This window comes from Hordeum vulgare, chromosome 3H, assembly GCF_904849725.1.
Source record: "Hordeum vulgare subsp. vulgare chromosome 3H, MorexV3_pseudomolecules_assembly, whole genome shotgun sequence".
Lineage (NCBI taxonomy): Eukaryota > Viridiplantae > Streptophyta > Magnoliopsida > Poales > Poaceae > Hordeum > Hordeum vulgare.
Window position 1 is genome coordinate 301559942 of NC_058520.1, and position 19917 is coordinate 301579858.

Here is a 19917-nt window from a genome sequence, read left to right on the forward strand (position 1 = left end):
TCTGAATGAAGGGCTTGTACCTATATACGTCACCTCCTGGGGTCCTCGATGCCTAACTCCTTCTTACAGTAACGCAGCGGTGGTCATCCAGCGCATGCTGCCCCCCTTCGTGTTGAAGGTCCCACGAGCGCGTTAACGCACTAAGAATGATGCCCAATCCGCCAGAAGGATGAGGCTAGGAACTCCTGAGCCTTCTGCCTGGGATATCCGACCCCTCAGTAAATCGTTGCCTGTGACTCCCTCACGTAATAAAGAGTTTGGGTTGTACACGCACGGAGCCTCCCGAAGTGGAATCCCACGAGAGATGGCATCATGGCATCAGGAGTGGCTACGCCCACGCCCAAGTGGAAGTCCTAAGCTCCGCGCTGGCAGAATTACTGTTGACCCGCGACTATGTAACATTTGAGTGGAAGCCCCATGCATCGCGCTGGGGAGGATCATTGGAGCTCCATGCCCGCCGGCCCCCCTTGTACCTTACACTAGTGGGGGCTACACACGATGCATATGCTTGGGTGCATCCCTGCAGCTCCAAAAAATCCAAGCGGTCGAGCCCTATCTTGCGGGCTCACACCCGTGCATGTCACCTCTTGAGGTCCTTGGTGTCTAGTTCCCGCACGACACCCAAGGGCAAGCGGGCGGGCACTTGGAGCTCTGACCAATTCGCTATATGAGAACCGCTTGCGCATCAAGAGGGGCGCCTGAGCATCGCGCACTACTAGGAAAAGGCCTGCTAGTGGCACACCTGTTTTGGCTACTAATGGCGCACTACAGGTGCGCCAGTAGCATCACGCCATTAGAATTTTTTACTAATGGCGCACTAGGCAGTGCGCCATTAGTATAGCTCATGGTGCGCCATTAGTATGCCTCCCAGGGGGCCATATTTACCCATGTGCTCTGGCTTACTAATGACAAACTAGTTGACGATGCGCCACTAGTGTGCTTTTTGCAGTGCGCCACTAAAGTGCTGAGTGGTGCACCACTAGTATGAATATTAGGTATTGTTATTTTTTCTTTTCTGATATTTGCACAGGTTACAAAACATATTACTGCACAGGTACACCATATGTATGCCAACATATAGTCTATCAAGGTACACCATACCTATGCGGACATATATTTACTTTGTCGATAGTTAAATTGTTGGTAAAATGATGTGCAGTCAAAACAATATATACTACCAGCTTTAAAAATATTCAATTATTATCCTCACACCCACAAGAAGGTTCAAGATAAACACATATTACACCACAATGAAAATATGTTTATAAACATGCACATACATTGAACACAAGTTGAGAAACAAATTAACCTAGAGGAAGCATAGTTTTGACCATCTTCACAATCATCTAGAACACATAAGTCACAAAAAGATAAGGACTATTGGTTAGTATGAGAGACTTCAGATGGTCCAGAACACACATTGAGCATCTTAAACAAAGATTGTCATGATATCATAGTTAACAATATCATTTCTATGTGGTTATTTTCACACGTTGACACACATTTGTCTTCTACTAATAAGAAACTAACATTTATTATCATGAAGTTAAGGAGTGTGTGCTCATCATAGTAATCAACCATATGTGATTTCCTTGTATCACCCAACAATGCAGTATGAAAGTGGTAATCTTCATTAGTAAATTCAATAAGCAAATATAATATTGGCACAGACCCACAATCTACTCTGGCAGGATTGAAACAAAAAAAACGATGTGCATCGAAGAGAGCTCCATCAATCAGTACCTTGTTGTGTGCTCACTTGTTCTACAAAAATTACACTAGATGAATTCCTTACCTTTTTTCGACAACTAAGGTCCAAAATAAGCCTTTGTTTCCCAACAAGCTCAACAAGTTGCGTCAGCCTTTAAATGTTCATTTTTCCATCACTAAACACATACTACATAAAATGCTCAAACATATAAGTTGCAAATATTCAATTGATGAGTCATCTACAAAAACTAATTAGCAAACCAAACAGATGAGAAGTTTTACCAGGCCGTGCGCAGCAGGTGGTAACCAGCTGATTCCAGTTATTTTTAAATACAATCATTTTAAACTTCAAAGGATGTGTTATAACTTACATCTAATACTACCCCTTGAGGCTCTTAGGGAGTCTTTGCCATCAAGGAAAACAGGCAACTATGAAGGTAGAGAAATCTGACAATCGTAACATTCACAAGGTGGATAAGATTATTGGTAATAGTTGGGGATAGGTGATTATCAATGAAATTTATATGTAACCTTGCTCTGGTATCATTTTAGGTTTTGAGAAACAACATATCGATATTTAAGAAAATAAGTTTTAACATCTTGTAAAAACAAAGTATGGATAACTGGAAACATCATGAGGGTCAGGCCCTAATCTTATTCCATAAGCTAATAGACATACTCCCTCTGTCCCAAAAGAAGTGTCTCAAGCTTAGTATATTTTTGTACTAGAGCTAGTACAAAGTTGAGACACTTATTTTGGGACAGAGGGAGTATATACATTAAACAAACGAAGGTCCAACGGTTTCATGAGATGACAAAAAAGAGATAATGGCATTATTTACATAGAATCAGAGCATGAACACGTATAGAAGTTATAATCACGTGACTTGCCCCTTCATTAAGGTATGACACTGCATTCTCCAAATTTATTCCACCTCCAACATGCAAACCACCTAGTATTATGATAGCTCATGTTTACGCCAATATGTCAAACTGATGGCATCTCATTCCTTGCAGTAGAAACAAAAAATATTCCAGGAGCACCACTAGCAGATGTACAAAGCTCTCCCAAGCTAAAAGTTGAAGCAGTAGCCTTAACGATAATTTTAAACAACAACCATATGGAGCCCTTGTAGTAAGGCAAAAAATTTGGTATGTAATCTCAAAGAAGGTTTTGACCAGATAAGAAGTTGAACTGTAGTTAATAACTTATCAAAAATAAATCTATGCTGCTAGCGAATACTATATGAGCCCAACATGAACAAAAGCGCTTCACTGCTTGAGATGTGTGTGACATATTATGAAGTTGCACATTATGCTTACTTTCGACGAAAACACTCATGCTCAAATGCCACATCATAAAGGTTTTGTAATAAAACATTTTGCTACTCTTTATACAGCATACACAACCATAAAAACGTCGAGATTCCACAAAAAGTGACAAAATGCAAACAAAAAATGTGGTTTATTTCGGAGACATCACAGAAGACAGTGAGGAGAAAACTAATACGAACAGTCATACAGAAAGCAAACCAAATGAATAATACTTGTCCTAGTAATAAGTAATAACTAGATAACATATTCTCACCAGGATATGCATGTAAAGCTTCCAGGGCAGCAGAACAGCTTGCGGGATCTCCGCCAAGCATTATAACATGTCCACCAACAAGTCCATCTTCTTTGTAAATGTTCGCACATTCTGCTGGAGACTTGCCTGATTCAAAGTTCGTCACCAGTGTCGTGCCATCATCCGATGCATCCCGGAGGGTAGACCCAACTATCTGTTTAAGTTTCCCCTAGGAGTTTGTATAAACAATCTATTAGACAAACGCTGATGTTAACGCCAGAGGCGCATAAACTTGGTGATTGCAGGTGGTGGTCTAGCTCCAGCAGTAAAGAGAAATGCATAATCGAACGGGGTTTCCAAATTTTACACTATTAATAGTGTCGCTTTGTGAATTGCACCACAGCAAAACGATTATCATTGAGTGAAGAATCTGGGCATCAATTTGCAATCACCATATAGTAAAGTACAAAGCACTTGATGACCCACTAATGGGTATAAGAAGGAAGCAAAGGGTTCCATTCCTACTGTCTGACCTTGTGAATGACAATACATGGCCTGAAGCTGACGGCGCACGCGATGGCACGCCCTCCTGCAAAAACGCACGACAAATCTCATGTTCCCGGCCAGACACCGCACATTGCATGTGAAGCAAGCAACAGAGATATTCAAAGGGAGGGGGGAACATACTTGACACCGCCGATTGCGCCGGACGTGCCGGGACCCGCGAGCTCGCCCGGCCGTGCTATAGCGCCGCGCATGGTGGGTGGGGAAGCTTCGCCGTGCACCTCGATGCCATCGGGAGGTTTGACGACGGGGCGACGACGGGGTAGGGTTTTCGGTCAAGTTCCAATGGCGAGAGAGAGCAGAGGAGAAAGGTTCAGAGAAACCAAGCGAAGGAGCACCTGCTTGCGGACGTCGGCCTGCTTGTAGGAGCGGTCAACGGTGCCGACAGCCATGGCGACGGGGCGGCGGCCGACGGCAACGCGGACATTGGCTGGGAGCAGGGAGATCTCGGCCATGACGCGCGCCTCATGGAATTCGTCGAGGGTGTCTGTGGCGGCGATCCTAGCGTGGGCGGGCAGATGGAGGACCTGGATCATGGCGTCGTGCAAGGGGAGCAGCACCTCTCGCCGGTCGTCGCTGTTTAGGTCGGCGACTAGCGGCGGCGGGAGGCGGTCCACGTCATGCTTGATCGGGTACCCCTCATCCGACTGGTGGTACCACGCCTCCCGGAACGAGAAGTCACCCTCGTGCTGCCGGAGGACAACGGGTCAGCTAGGGTTTTGAATCGATTCGATTCAGAGAGGAGGGGGATGGGTCACCTGGAGCGAGAAGAAGACAGCGAAGGCGGCGAGGACGAGGATATCGAGGTCGCACTTGCGCATCTTGGCGGCGAGATGAAGACTGCCTGAGGTGGATCCTGCGCTAGGAGCAGAGGAGATCGACGACGACGGCCAAAGGAGGGCGGATCTGGGCGTGCCATGGCCGCCGGCTCACCGGCTAGTTCGCGGTCATGGTGAAACTACCTCTCTCCTCCCTCTTCCTGCTGGTTCACAGTCGCGATAGGAGCACAGAGATACCTTATTTTTTTGCAAAACTACTAATGGCGCACCACCTACAAATGTGCCATTAGTAACCCTGGTTACTAATGGCGCACCAGCTGGTGGTGCGCCATTAGTAGTTTTAGCAAAAATATATAGTAGTGGCGCACTGGGTGAGTGGTGCGCCATTACTAGTTAAGCTAGTAATGGCGCACTCTGCCCGGGTGCGCCATTAGTACTTTTGAAAAAAAATGTTAGTAGTGGCGCACAGTTTGTGTGGTGCGCCATTAGTGTCCATCACAATAATGACGCACCTGCACATGGTGCGCCACTGCTATATAGTAGTGGCGCACCACTTGTCTGGTGCACCATTAGTGTCTATATTATCTATAGCCCTTCTCCTAGTAGTGGCGACTCATGGCCTGCACTAGCCTTGTAGCCTCTCACCCCCTGGTAATCCATCGGCGGCTAAGATACGCGTAGGGTTGGGCCATGTCGACATAGAGTTCAAGGCCTTCATCATGGTGTGGGAGTTTCTTGCACGTCAAAGGGGGTGCGTGAGCATCACGGCTCAACACCTTCATTGGCCATGTAGCCTCTCACCCCCTGGTAATCCAGTGGTGGTTGAGATACATGCAGGGTTGGGCCCTATTGACGCAGAATGCAAAGGATCCACACGATGAGTACTAGGATCCTCAAGGGGGTCTCTTGCGTCTCAAGGGGGTGCCTGAGAATCGCGACTCACACACATCACTGGCTGTGTAGCCTCTCACATCCTTTTGATCCAGCGACCGCTCAGATACACGCAGGGTTGGGCCCTGCCATCGTACAACACCAAGGCCTACAGGGGAGAACATAGGGACTTTAGCAAAGTCTCTTGCGCATCAAGGGGGTGTGCCAAAGCATCGTGACTCAAGGCCTGCATTGGTCTTGTAGCCTCTCACCTCTTGGTAATCCAGCAACGACTGTGATATGCCTAGGGTTGGGTCGTGCCGACATAGAGCATCAAAGCTCCTGAGGAGAACATGGAGGTCCTCAAGCAAGTCGCTTGCGCGTCAAGGGGGGCGCCTGAGCATCACAACTCAGGGTCTTCACTTGCTCTGTAGCCTCTCATCTCCTGGTAATCTAGCGACGTCTCAGATACACGTAGAGTAGGGCCTTGTCGATGTAGAGAACAAAGACGAGCAATATAAAAGACGAATATGAAAATAGGCACTACAAGCCGCAAGCAGTTATTACATAATTCAAATTGTGCCATACAAGTCTAACACCTCCTCGAGGCAAAGGTGATATGTTTCAGGGCATGGCAGGGGCTCCTCGTCGGACTCCATATCATCATCACAGGAGAACTTCTCGAGTAGCCTAAGCACGTGGCTCCCCATTGCGGTCACTAGGTCACCACAACACTCCTCAGGCACATGGCACATCACCCCTGCAAACTCAAAGCGAGGATCGCGAACGAGGACATGGTTGAAGACGCGAGTCGTGGCCAAGGAGAGGAGGACGCAACACTCCACCTCTAGGGTGTTGTCCACCTTCTTGATCGCGCCTTTGAGCTCCTTCATGAGATCGGAAGAAAACTTGGCATGGACGGCATCTTGAGGAATAAGGGAAGACTCGAGCTTCGACCAGCAAATGGAACATAGCGCCTGGCGGGCCCTGAGGTCTAGGGAAGAGAGCACGTCACGGTCCATTGCCATATTTGTGCTGGCCTCAGAGACATGCTTCGCGAGGGCGTTCCAAGCCTCAGCCATCTCACACTAATGCGCCTTTAGTCGCCTATGCTCTTCGACCTGGTCAGCTATCGCCCTCGCCAGCTCGGAGTCGCGGTGGGCAAGCGCCGCCTCGCGGGTCTTAGTGGCCTCTTGAAGATCCCTGAGACTGACCTTCGCTTCCTCCCAGTGCTTGACGAGTGCTTCCTTCTCGGCAAGGGCACTCACGCAGGCGGCCTTGGATTGGCGGCCTCCTACCGGCCCTCTGCACGGACGGCTTTGGCCTTGTTGTGGGCCGCCTTGGCTGAGGCATTAAGTTGGCTCCACCCATCGGCCAACCTCACGCGCTCTGTAGCGAAACGCGCCTCGGCGTCCCAAAAATCAACCTCGACCTGGGGGAGAAAGTTCTGCGCGTCGGTGAGAGGTCTGCGCCGGAGCAACCTGTCTGGGCCCAGTGGGGCACGGGCTTCCGGAGTCGATGTCACCGCGGCGTTGCTTGTTGTTGTGGCTAGAGCGACCTTAACCCCTTCTGCCATGGGGCGCCAGGGGCTCTGGGCCTCCCCCCGCTCCGGGCATAGGCATCATGCTCACGAGGGCAATCGCCCCCACTTATGGGGCCTTGGTCGAGGCCGCGGCCCTGACAATTGGCGCCGGGGGCTTCGCCGACGGTGCTGGAAGCGAGGCTGCCGTGACCCCGGTAATAGCATCTTCCTATAGTGCGATGTAGGCGCTCGAAGATGTAGCGGCGCCCACGCGCCCGGGCTTAGTTCCCGACGTCTGCATGCTACCTCCGTGCCTAGCGATGCCTCGGCTAAGGGAAGAAGGTGCCCTTGAGACCTACATGACCCTCGCCTCAAGATGGTCTTCTTCTTGTTGTTTTCCTCGCCTCCGCCTGGGAGCTTGCACCAAAAAAGAGGAAGTGGGAGCAGACCACTCGCGAAGGGAGAGCGCAAGGGCATGCCGAGGTACTTACGCGTCGTCGGCGGCCACCTTCCTCTTCTTCTTGGCGGCGGGAGGAGTATCTCCGCCACCCTCGCGCGCCGCCTTGTTAGCGCGAGGGGGCGATTTTTGTGGTCTTCGGCGGGCTCGGCCCAACCTCCCTCCTCCCTGGGAGCCGGAGGGAGCCCCGGCGGGAACATGCCCTTCGCTAAGGGATGGACAACACCGTCGCCGGGGGCTCATGCCATTCACCCCTCGACCGCTTCGTAGCCCAGCCCTGCTCTATATGCAGAGTTCACGGGCTCACGAGGGACCGTATGGTGCCGCTCATCACCAACTGCATCGTCCCCAAGGCCGCATAAGGATGGATGAACGTCGGGCGACGGAACCCAGCCGACGTCTTCCTCTTCCCCCTGTGTCACCTCTGAATACTGGTCGCTTCTGCCCCCGCTTGAGGACAAGATAGTGATGGGGGAGCCTTCGAGCATCCCAGTGAGCCCCCATTTGTCAAAGACGGGCATGTCCATGACCCTCTCCACCATGTCGTCGTAGGCGTACATCGGCGGCACAGGCTGAGGGACATCCTTGGTAAAATGACCTAGCAGGGCGCCAAGACTCCATCCAGCTCGTCGTGTGTCAGGCCGCTGATGTGTAGGCATATCGGATCGCCACCGACAGTGAACTCCTATAAGGGGTGTGAGTGCGGGTGAAGTGGCGCGATGTGGTGCCCAAGGAACTCCTTGATAATCATCGCCCCTGTCATGTGGGCCTCCACGAGGGAGGAGATTCGGTCTATGACGGGTCCTGCCGGTGGGTCAGTGAGCTTCTTGTGGCTCCACCTGGTGGTCTCCTCGGGTGGGCTTAAGGGGATCGCCAAGAACAAGCTCTCCCGACGCGCATAGATGAAGACCGAGTGGATCTGTTAGCCTTCGACCTCCTTCCCGGCGTTCAAGTGGGTGCACGTGCTCCCGACATCAACGAAGGAGACACATGCGGTGCACTGGCCAGGGGCGGTGGACCATAGACTGAAGAAGTGACAAAAGAGCGCCACTGAGGGCCTCATGCGCACGAAAGCCTCACAGTAGAAGGCGAAGATGGCCAAGAGGAGAATGGAGTCGGGTTGGAGGTGCAGAGCCCGGATCTAGTACTGGGAGAGGATGGCGTAGAAGAAGTCGTAGAATGGCAGGACCACCCCAATGTAAATGCTGTGGAGGAAGAAGGGTTAGGCAGACCTCACCAAGCTGCTCAGCGCCACTGAGCCCGGCCAGCCACTGGTCCCTACCAACTCGTGCTTGTCTCCGGCCATGAACGGGAGCACCGGACCCAGGTCCTCTGCTTTCGAGACATGGTAAGGAAAGAGAGCCAGACCGGTAGGGAGGCGTTATGCTCTTCCCCTTCTTACCGGCGCGCGCCATTTGTCGTACGAAGCCGCGAAGCGGGCGAGGAGGCAACTTCCTCGAGGATTGGATCTGGCGCGCCCTAGTACAGAAGGAGAAGTTACAGGAAGGTGAGAATGGCGTGGAAGAGAGTAATGACAGACCCACCCCACGTTCCTGCTTTATGATAGCCAGGGCAAATACCGATGCACTATGGCAAGGTGGGGCACCCCGCATCCTAACGTGTGTCGTGCGCTGGGCCGGGCCCGCGGGCGATGAGAGCCCATGCCGTCTCGCCCTAGTGTGCTGAGTCATAAAACATCGCATGCTCGGGGGCTACTGTCGGGGCTCTTGGACCGGTGGTACTTGGCGTGCTGGCCAGCTGCCCAGGGCCAACTGCGCTTGGCGGGTCTTAAAACGCCCCCTATCAAGGTATGAGGATACGACACTCACGAGGACCCTTCCACGTGAGGGGCCACTCACGGGGCCCTCTCCAAAGAAGGTTCCTCGTGAGGCTCGTGAGGGGGAAGCACCTCCCGACTGCCTTCCTCCCGAGGGGCGGATCCGCGAAGGGCAGCTTGCCAGGGTCGCGCGGTCCGAAATCCTCATGTGGGTGATGTGAGCCACTCTGCGCGACTCCAGGACTGGTGCCAGTAGGCACAGATGGGGAGGCTTTCCCATTTGGTGTTAAGGGGACTGTGGGCGGCTGCTGGTTCCGAGGCGACTCACCAAAGGTTTCCTAATCAAGGAAAGAGGACCATGGCTGGGGGCTCGGTAGGACGGAGGTCATCCCCGAGCCCACCAGTGCGTCACTAAGAGAATCTTTTGCAGGTGAAGACCACCTTTGCCAAGGCGAGCTGCAGCTTGTCCCCTTCCAAAATGGCTGTTGTGGCTGCCCTTCCTACCGAGTGTGTTTCTGGGGAAGAGGACCAAGGTCGTTATAAAAAATATCTTTGGCCTCCGTAGAGAGGGTCGGAGCAGGGGGTGTTGTGTTTGGTCAAGAACCCACCTTAGTATCCTCCTTCCACCTCGAGAAATGTATCAAAGGAGGAGTAGGGTTTTACACCACAAGCCCAAACCTGGGTAAACTGCCACGCGTCCTAGCTCATTGTCCTAGCTTGCGCCACCGTAGATTCACCGTAAGGTTGAGAGGTTGAACAGGGTTGGAGAACCTTTCCTTGAGTTTGCGGACCCCCGATTTCGATAGATGATGATGACGAAGCTCCAAAATCCAACAAGAAGAAGCTATCACGAGTTTGAGCAAGAGTGGACAAGGATTATCCGCTGAATCAAATCTTCGGTGACATACAAACCGGGAGAATCACTCGCTCTAAATCTCGTTTACCTAACTTTGTAATAGTTATTCTTTTCTCTCTAGCATTGAGCCTATGAAGGTTGCACAAGGCCTTCAAGACCCGGAATGGGTGAATGCCATGCACGAAGAGCTACACAACTTCGAGAGGCATCAAGTGTGGACCATTGTTGAAAAGCCCACTGACGAGCACAAGTAATCGGTACAAAATGGGTGTTCCGAAACAAGCAAGATGAAGATGGTCAATTTGTATGCAATATGGAGCATCTCGTAGCTCAAGGATACAACAAGTCGAAGGTATGGACTATAGAGAGACCTATGCCCCCGTTGCTAGTCATGAAGCCATTCGCATTCTTCTTGATTATGCCAATCACCGTGACATTACTCATTAACAAATGGATACCAAAATTACTTTTCTAAACAGTGAAATAGATGAGGAGGTTTATGTCAAACAACCTCCCGGCTTTCTGAATCCTAAGAAACCTAACCATGTTTACAAACTTCGTAAAGCTTTATATGGTCTTAAACAATCCCATAGAGCTTGGTACAAATGCCTTACAATGTTTCTCATTAAAAAGGGTTTTGTGATTGGTAAATTTGACCCAATCTTATTCACTAAAAGAGTTAATGGTGATCTATTTGTGTGCCAAATATATGTGGATGGTATTATGTTTGGTTCTACTAACCCACATTTTACTGAGAAATTTGGAAGGTTGATTTGAGAAATATAAGATGTCTATGATGTGTGAGCCGAAATTCTTCCTTGGTTTGCAAATCAAACAATCGCGAGAAGGTACATTTATCTCTAAAACCAAGTACACTAAGATTTAATGAAGAAGTTGAGCATGCAAGAGTGCAAAGGTATGGGAACCTGCATGCCTATTAGTGAACATGTTGACCTCACTAAGGTAGGACAAACCGGTTGACCAAAAGGTTTATCGATCGATGATCGGTTCATTGCTATATTTATGTGCCTCCCTGCCCGATATCATGTTGAGTGTTTGCATATGTGCCCGATATAAAGCGACACCTAAGGAGTGTCATCTATTGGTTGTGAAAAGAATTGTGAGAGACCAGATACATACACCAAACTTTGGCATATGGTATCCCAAGGGATCTTCTTTTAATCTTGTTGGCTATTTCGATTCGGACTATGCGAGAGACAGGGTTGATAGAAAATCCACCTCAGGTACATGTAAAATCCTTGGGAGATCTCTTGTGTCTTGGTCGTCCAAGAAATAACACTCGATATCTTTATCTACCGCCGAAGTAGAATACGTTGGTGACGGATCATGTTGTCCGCCATTACTATGGATGGCTCAAACTCTTAAGGATTATGGCATTCATGTGAGACATGTCCCATTGTTGTGTGGCAATTAAAGTGCTATTATAATTGCCTATAATCCCATGCAACATTCTCGAACTAAAAATATTCAAGAGCGACATCCTTCCATTTGTGATCATGTTGGTAATGGAGATATAGATCTCAAGCATGTTTGTACCGACAAACAATTAGCTAATATCTTTACCAAACCACTTGATGAGAAAGTATTTTGTCATTTGAGGGGTGAGTTTTACATCATTGCCGTTTCAAACTTGAGCTATACTCACTCGGATGCATGCAAGGGCATGAGCTTGATTGTCCATTCCTTGATGCTATTGATATGACACTATCTTATATCTTCGAAAACTATGCTCCCTTGTATTACATCTAACCTTTTGTAGGTACTTGGAAGGACTACACTTCACATGATTGCCATCAACTCACACAAAAAGCAATCTTGACTGGGCCAGGTATCAACAATCCCTTCTTCGCGGATGAAGGAACAAGAAAACAAAATCATATCCTTGACAACTATATGATGATGAATTTCACTCTTGTTATTTGGATATATTATGTTCGTCCTTGCACAACTGACCAATGTAGCTGAAAAGTGAACTAAAATGACAAGGATGGCTCCCAACTCAGGATGATCATCATCAACTTTGAGCATCCACAACAAGTTCACCTATATGCCATGTCATCAGCATCATTCGAAGGTATATACTAACATCCTTGATAAAGCTTTGCACCAAGTCATGACGTAAAGCAACTCAAGTTGTATAAAGACATTAAAAGGCTTGATCAAAAAATGGTAACCCCATTTTGTGCTTAATGATGAGTATGACCTATGATCAAGCATTCTTGCATGACTCCTCAAGTCAATATAGTCTAATATAGATTCTTGTATGATTCACATTTTCATTGCATACTTTCTTGGAACCATTCAACTCTCATCTATATGTATGTATATATTTCAAAAAAATAAAAAAATGGTTTCTCATATTTCCTTTTCAGACTATCTGAATAATTTCTTTCTGTTTAAGGTAAGGAGTTGATTTTCATTGCAACTCGGTCTCACCAATCTGGGAAACTCAGTCTAAACGATTTCTCCCACATGCATGCTATCATTCTCGGTTATATCAAACCACAATGCCTCAGTGACTCCGAAATTTATCAGTGCCTATGATTTTCTGATATTTCTGGACTTTTGCCTAAGGGAAAGAAATATTCTCAATGATCCCAAGTTTTATTACCTCCTAAGAGCTTGCTTCCGAAAAAATTTGAGGGGGAAAAACATCTCTAGGGGGAGAAATCCTTAGTGATCCCACAATATAAGAGGGACAAACATCCAAGATCCCTAACATAGGGGGAGATAGTTCAAAAACTCTTATCCATTCTTAAGGGGGAGAAAATACAAATTCGAGGAACCCTTATCAAAGAGAGAAGAATCAAGGATCCCTTTGTCTTAATTATCCCTTACCCTCTGACCTTTTTGGAAATTAATGCCAAAGAGGGACAAATATCAAAGCTTCCAATGAGCTTCAGCCAAAGGGGGAGATATATATACCTAATGGGAGGTCTACCTAAGGGGAGATCTGCCAAATGTCGAGATATATAAAACCTTACATACTCAGGGGAAGTTATGCCATTAAGGGGGAGAGATATATAATGGTTTTATTGCTATCTAGGGATTGAACTTGTCTCAAACTACCTACTCCCAATATCTACATGCTATGATTCAGGGGGAGAGGAAATTCTTACATATTTATCCTTAGGGGAGAAAGTTCTAAATTTCCTTGGAGACATATTTATCATCAAATCAGATTTCCCATATGTTCTCCATATCCTGGTACTTTTGAAGCTCTTTGCATCTTTATGATAATAGTACTCTTGTGTTATCTAGCATTTGTTTTCCCAAGTGTAATCATACTTCTAAGATGCTCAAGAATCTCAAGGTAAGTATATGCATCATATCTTTGTTCATGATGATCTCTTGTCTCTTGCACATATTGTTTACAAGAGTGAGGCTTGAACATGGAAGTTCTTCATTCACATATGTTTGATGCATGTATAAAAGATCTATATAACTTGTCTTGTCCTTTAAAAAGGGATTGCACACATTTAGGGGGAACTTGTACTAGTCATGTATCTTCCAAGCTGTCATATTCTAATGCGTATCTTTATTTGAAGCTTTGATTGTATGTTGTCATCAGTTACCAAAAAGGGGGAGATTGAAAGCACATATCCTCCCTTGCTGGTTTTGATTATTAATGACAACATACATTGTCTCTTGGACTAAGACTTCTAGTAAGTATGTTTCAGGTACCACCGAGATTGGAATCGGTCTCACCGAGATTTGGAAATAGCCCTAGGTCATCGTACACCGAGAATTCAAAAGTTGCCACATTTAGTGCAACTCGATGCCATCGAGATTCATTTCGGTGTCACCGAGTTGGGCAATAATGTTGTAACAGTTGGATTTTGGGGGATGCCTATATATACCCCTCCACCTCCTCTAATTTATAGAGGAAGCACTCAGAACACACTTACACTTGCCAGATCCATTTTTCTAAGACAGAGCCACCTACTCATGTGTTGAGATCAAGATATTCCAGTCCAACCAGTTGAAACTTGATCTCTAGCCTCCAGAAGTTGCTTTCCACAAAACCAATCTCTCCTACCCATGCCAAATCTATGAGAGAGTGATTGAGTGTTGAGGAGACTATCTTTTGAAGCACAAGATCAAGGAGTTCATCGTTCTACCGCATATATTACCTTTTGGAGGGTGGTGCCTTCTAGATTGGTTAGATGTCGCTTGAGATCCTCCTACTTCGTGTTGTATAGTTTAACCAAAAAGTTTGTACGAGAAAGAAGATCGCCTACTTTGTGAAGATCTACGATTAGTGAGGCTATTGCTCCGTGGACTTATGCCATGGTGGAATTGACAAGGCTGCTGCTTCGTGGAACCCTTGTGGGTGGAGCCCTGTGTGGACTCTAGCAGCCGTTACCCTTTGTTGGTTGAAGTCTCCACTAATGTGGATGTACGATAACACCACCTATTGGAAGTACGCCAAAAATCGCCGTGTCTTCATTGCGTTTGATCTTCCTAACTCTACTCCTTACTTACATGTGCAATATATTTACTTTCCGCTGCCATATTTGTTGACTAGCATGTGTAGGCTGCACTATACTTGTTAGAATCGCTAAAATCTGCCAACCATTAAAATGGGAAAGGCTAGGATTTTATTTTATGCAAGTAGTCTATCCATCCCGCCCTCTGGACACCCCTTCTATCTCGCAAACATGTTCCGACAACCCATTCCTCTTCATGGAAAATACAACGCCGATCACAAGAATCATATGTCATCTAGGTAATATGACCTGTTGTTGAGGTTCTTGCTAATGAGAAAACGCCCTTCCCATGGTGGTGAAAGCTTATGCATGCATGATTGGTCTGGAATCAAACAGAACACTAAGTCACTTTTGGGGATATACCCGACGGGTTAATCCGCCATGGGGATAACCCGCATGGACTATACCTTGGGCAGGAGGCCCTGGATGCAAAGGACCAAGGGGGACTCACTAATACATCCATTTTGCATCATGCTTTCATGCTGATATTTATTGCTTTTTGGGCTGTTATTTCACTTCACGGTACAATACTTATGCCTTTTCTCTCTTATTTTGCAAGGTTTACATGAAGAGGGAGAATGTCGGCAGTTAGAATTCTGGCCTGAAAAAGGAGCAAGTTAGAGATGCCTATTCTGCGCAACTCCAAAAGTCATGAAAATCAACATGGATTTTTTGGGAATTTATGAAAAATACTGGGCCGAAGAAGTGCAAGAGGGGCGCCAGTAGGTGGCCACAAGCCTGCTAGGCGCGGCCACCCCCTGGCCGCGCCTAGGGGGCTTGTGGCCTCCCTGCTGGCCCACTGGCCCCCCTCTTCTGTTATATGAAGGGTTTCGTTCCGAAAAAAATCAGGAGGAGGCTTTTCGGAGGATTCGCCGCCGCCACGAGGCGGAACTTGAGAAGAACCAATCTAGAGCTCCGGCAGGACAATCCTGTCGTGGAAACTTCCCTCCCGGAGGTGGAAATCGTCGCCATCGTCATCACTAACACTCCTCTCATCGGAGGGGACTCATCACCATCAACATCTTCATCAGCACCATCTCATCTCCAAACCCTAGTTCATCTCTTGTAACCAATCTTCGTCTCGTGACTCTGATTCGTACTTTTAAGGTTGCTAGTAGTGTTAATTACTCTTTGTAGTTGATGCTAGTTGGATTACTTGGTGGAAGAGTTTATGTTTAGATCCTTGATGCTACTCATTACCTCTTTGGTCATGAATATGATTATGCTTTGTGAGTAGTTACTTTTGTTCCTAAGGACATGGGATAAGTCTTGCTATAAGTAGTCATGTGAATTTGGTATTCGTTCGCCAATTTGATGTGTTGTATGTTGTTTTGCCTCTAGTGGTGTTAGGTGAACGTCGACTACATAACACTTCACCATTATTTGGGCCTAGAGGAAGGCATTGGGAAGTAGTAAGTAGATGATGGGTTTCTAGAGTGACAGAAGCTTAAACCCTAGTTTATGCGTTGCTTCGTAAGGGGCTGATTTGGATCAACTAGTTTAATGCTATGGTTAGACTTTCTCTTAATTCTTCTTTCGTAGTTGCGGATGCTTGTGAGAGGGGTTAATCATAAGTGGGATGCTTGTCCAAGTAATGGCAGTACCCAATCGCCAGTCCAACCACATATCAAACTATCAAAGTAACGAACGCGAATATATGAACATGATGAAAACTAGCTTGATAGAAATTCCCATGTGTCCTCGGGAGCGTTTTACCTCCTATAAGACTTTGTCCAGGCTTGTCCCTTGCTACAAAAGGGATTGGGCCACTTTGTTGCACCGTTGCTACTTTTGATACTTGTTGCTTTCTATGAATCATCTCACCACACAACCACTTGTTACCGATAAGTTCAGTGCTTGCAGTTATTACCTTGCTGAAAACCACTTGCCAGATCCTTCTGCTCCTCGTTGGGTTCGACACTCTTACTTATCGAAAGGACTAGGATAGATCCCCTATACTTGTGGGTCATAAAGACTCTTTTCTGGCGCCGTTTCCGGGGAGTGAAGCGCCTTTGGTAATTGGAAATTGGTAAGGAAACATTCACATAGTGTGCTGAAATTTATTGTCACTTGTCACTATGGAAACTAATCCTTTGAGGGGCTTGTTTGGGGTATCTTCACCTCGAACAAAAGCACAAAGAGTTGCTCCTCAACCTTCTGCACCTACTGAAAATATTTTCTTTGAATTTCCTTCTGGTATGCTTGATAAACTGCTGGCTAATCCGTTTACAGGAGATGGAACATCACATCCAGACTTGCATCTAATCTATGTAGATGAAGTTTGTGGTTTATTTAAGCTTGCAGGTTTGCCCGAGGATGAGGTCAAGTAGAACGTATTTCCTTTATCGTTGAATGATAAGGTGTTCACATGGTATAGGCTATGTGATGATACTGGATCATGGAACAACAATCGGTAGAAATTGGAATTTCATCAAAGTTTTATCCTATGCATTTAGTACATCGTGATCGGAATTATATTTATAATTTTTGGCCTCGTGACAGCGAAAGCATCGCTCAAGCTTGGGGGAGGCTTAAATCAATGTAATATTCATTCCCCAATCATGAGCTCTCGAGATAAATTATCATTCAGAACTTCTATGGTCGGCTTTCTCATGATGATCGCACCATGCTTGACACTTCTTGTACCGGTTCTTTTATGAAGAGAGATATTGACTTAAGATAGAATTTATTGGAGAGAATTAAACGCAACTCTGAAGATTGGTAACTTGATGAACATAAGGAGTCAGGTATGAACTTCAAGTTTGATTGCGTTAAATCCTTTGTTGAAACAAATACTTTTTGTGACTTTAGCGCTAAGTATGGACTTGACTCTGAGATAGTAGCTTCACTGTGTGAATCTTTTGCCGCTCATATTGATCTCCCCAAAGAGAAGTGGTTTAAATATCATCCTCCTTTAGAAATCAATGTAGTTAACCCAATCCAGTTGAAGAGAAAGTCATTGCCTATAATGATCCTATTGTTCCCAGTGCTTACATTGAGAAACCACCTTTCCCTGTTAGGATAAAGGATCATTCTAAAGCTTCAACTGTGATACGTCGAGGCTACATTAGAACACCTACACCAACTGAGAAAATTAGAGTTTAATCTAGCATTGGTATTATCAATGATCTTCTGTCCAATGATGTTGAGGGACATAATATTCACTTATGTGAAGATGCTGCTAGAATTGCTAAACCTCACGCTAGAGACAAACATAGGCCTGTTGCTGGCACGCCTGTTGTTTTTTAAAGATAGGAGATCATTGTTATCATGGTTTATGTGACGTGAGTGCTAGTTTTAGTGCAATACCTCAAACCTTATATAATGAAATCAAAGACGAGATTGCTCCTATTGAGATAGAACCCATTGATGTCACTATTCAGCTTGCCAACAGAGATACTATCTGCCCTGTGGGAATTGTTAGGGATGTTGAAGTCTTGTGTGGTAAAACAAACTATCCTGCTGATTTCCTCGTTCTTGCTACCGCACAAGATAGCTTTTGCCCCATCATATTTGGCAGACCCTTCCTCAATACTGTCAATGCTCATATTGACTGTGAGAAGCAAAATGTCACTGTTGGCTTTGAAGGTGTGTCGCATGAGTTCAATTTCGCCAAGTTTGGTAGACAACCTCATGCAAAAGAGTTGCCCAGTAAGGATGAAATTATTGCCTTAGCTTCTATTGTCGTGCCTCCTATAAGTAGTCGTGTGAATTTGGTATTCGTTCGGTAATTTGATGTGTTGTACGTTGTTTTTCCTCTAGTGGTGTTATGTGAACATCAACAACATAACACTTCACCATTATTTGGGCCTAGAGGAAGGCATTGGGAAGTAGTAAGTAGATGATGGGTTTCTAGAGTGACAGGAGCTTAAACCCTAGTTTATGTGTTGCTTCGTAAGGGGCAGATGTGGATCCACTAGTTTAATGCTATGGTTAGACTTTGTCTTAATTCTTCTTCCGTAGTTGCGAATGCTTGCGAGAGGGGTTAATCATAAGTGGGATGCTTTTCCAAGTAAGGGCAGTACCCAAGCGCCGGTCTACACACATATCAAACTATCAAAGTAACAAACGCGAATCATATGAACATGATGAAAACTATGGAGCGTTTTACCTCCTATAAGACTTTGTCCAGGCTTGTCCCTTGCTACAAAAGGGATTGGGCCACTTTGCTGCACCGTTGGTACTTTTGATACTTGTTGCTTGCTACGAATCATCTCACCACACAACCACTTGTTACCGATAATTTCAGTGCTTGCAGATATTACCTTGCTGAAAACCACTTGTCAGATCCTTCTGCTCCGCGTTGGGCTTGACACTCTTACTTATCGAAAGGACTACGATAGATCCCCTATACTTGTGGGCCATAACTCACCAAGAGGCCCTCTATTATAGCATATTTCTCCATATGTGGTTTTGGTAATTGATGACAATCTCTATGGACTAATGGTTGCATTAAGTTATATTCGAACGATTTTCCCATAAGCACTTCTTGAAGTCCTTCTGTTGGTCTCTAGGAGTTTATATGATGACCAAGGTGTTATTCAAGGTATTATCCAAAGATTGGTCATAAAGACACAAGGTTGATCAAGACTAAGCAAAGAGTAAATCAAGATGATCAACACACAAAGTGTACAAGATGCACCGAGAGTGATCAAGTGATCCCATGGTATGGTAAGCATTGTCCATACCGGTTTTGTGTACTAACCCATGGTCCTTGTGAGAGTTCTATGTCGGGTTAGGTGTGTCTCCATGAGTTTGCGTCAATAGGAAGATCTCATTCTACCTATGAAGGATGACATCAAGTGGTGATCGTCATCAAGATTGTGGTGTGCAAGTTCAAGTGGAGCATCACAAAGATATCATGCTTGAATCTTGCCATCCATTGTGGTGGCAATGGACTTGTGAAGATGTGTCGAAGGGTGGCTCACCCATAGTGAGTATGGGGAGGAATCAACTAGTCTTCGTCAAACCAAGGAAGTCAAAAAAGGTGCTCCACCTCAAGGAAGCCAATATCATCATCATCTAGCTCAAGAGGACTAGGTGCAAGGTATAGGTTTGCCCTTGATAGGTTTTCTATTTTAGGATAGGTTGTCGTACTGTCAATGCGGGCTCACAAGTGAGTAGCTTGATCGTATCGTTTGCTGAGAGCTCAAACCATTTGCATACTTGCATCATATTTCTTGGTTCTTGTTTGGTGTTTCTCTTTGTGAGTTTTAGAGCTTATGGTCATCTCCGTAACAAGCTCGACTTCATCGAAAACGGAGTCCATATGCATCTTCTATGATGTTTTCGATGTTGGAAGTT

At 46.2% G+C, this 19917-nt stretch overlaps 1 pseudogene; it reads right to left on the reverse strand.

Moving 5' to 3' along the window:
* Window positions 1–1642: 1642 nt before the first annotated feature.
* LOC123441713 lies at window positions 1643–4073 on the reverse strand (annotated as a pseudogene).
* Window positions 4074–19917: the final 15844 nt, after the last annotated feature.